This window comes from Rhagoletis pomonella, unplaced genomic scaffold (assembly GCF_013731165.1).
Source record: "Rhagoletis pomonella isolate Grant_MI unplaced genomic scaffold, Rhpom_1.0 Rhpom_scaffold_00021, whole genome shotgun sequence".
NCBI lineage: Eukaryota > Metazoa > Arthropoda > Insecta > Diptera > Tephritidae > Rhagoletis > Rhagoletis pomonella.
In genome coordinates, this window is record NW_023458575.1 from 519701 (window position 1) to 520632 (window position 932).

The following is a 932-nucleotide window of genomic DNA, read 5'->3' on the forward strand; positions in this document are numbered from 1 at the left end:
TTCATGAATGCTTTAAGATTGAGCACTTTTCATATAGCTGGGTGACTTGGGTCACGAGATACAGACCAAAACGTGGACCCGGGTAAACTTAGGCTGTATTTGTTTAATATCGGCATAAAATGAAAGCTGTTATGTCAAAAGTATGCGGAAGCAAATAAAAAAAAAATTAAAAAATTCATGAATACCGTTTTAGTGAAAAATAAAATTGAGTAATGCGGACAGTTCTTTAATCTTCTTTAATATAAAAATTAATATAAAAATAAGTAGGGTTTTCCTTCCTGACGCTATAACTCCAGAACGCACGAACCGATTTTCACGGTTTTGCATTCGTTGGAGGTTTATAGCTAGGAAAATTCAGGAAAAATTTCAATAGAAAAGTATATGGTGTGTGAGTATCCCCCACGAAAATAAGTATGTTTCATTTAAAGTAGATGGTGCCATTGTTTAACAGCTATTCATTGTACTTTGCTCAGTTAATTTCATGTGACACTAGCGAATACCCGGCGTGCTTCGCTGCGCCTTAAAAGTAATTTTGTTTTGTTACTCCCTCTCACAACATTTGAAAATATTATTTAATATTGCTGTACATATTTGTATAGTAGGGAGATTTTTTCAAATTATATAAATATACGTTATTTGAATATTGAATCAATACACGTTTGAGGAAAGGGTGCGATAGTAGACTCCAGTTATAAGATTATAAATTAAATTTCCAAGAGAAAGTCGGTTCTTTACATATTTTCTAATTACCTTCGAAAATATATTAACTCAAAAAAAAAATAAACAATGCTTCATAGATCGATTTTTTTAAATCTAACTTCATAAAGTTCTTTAAAAATATTTTGTAAATGAGGCCATAAGAGCTTAGGGGGAGAGTTACAACACAAAAATACATTTAAGGCGCAGCGAAGCACGCCGGGTAATTGCTAGTA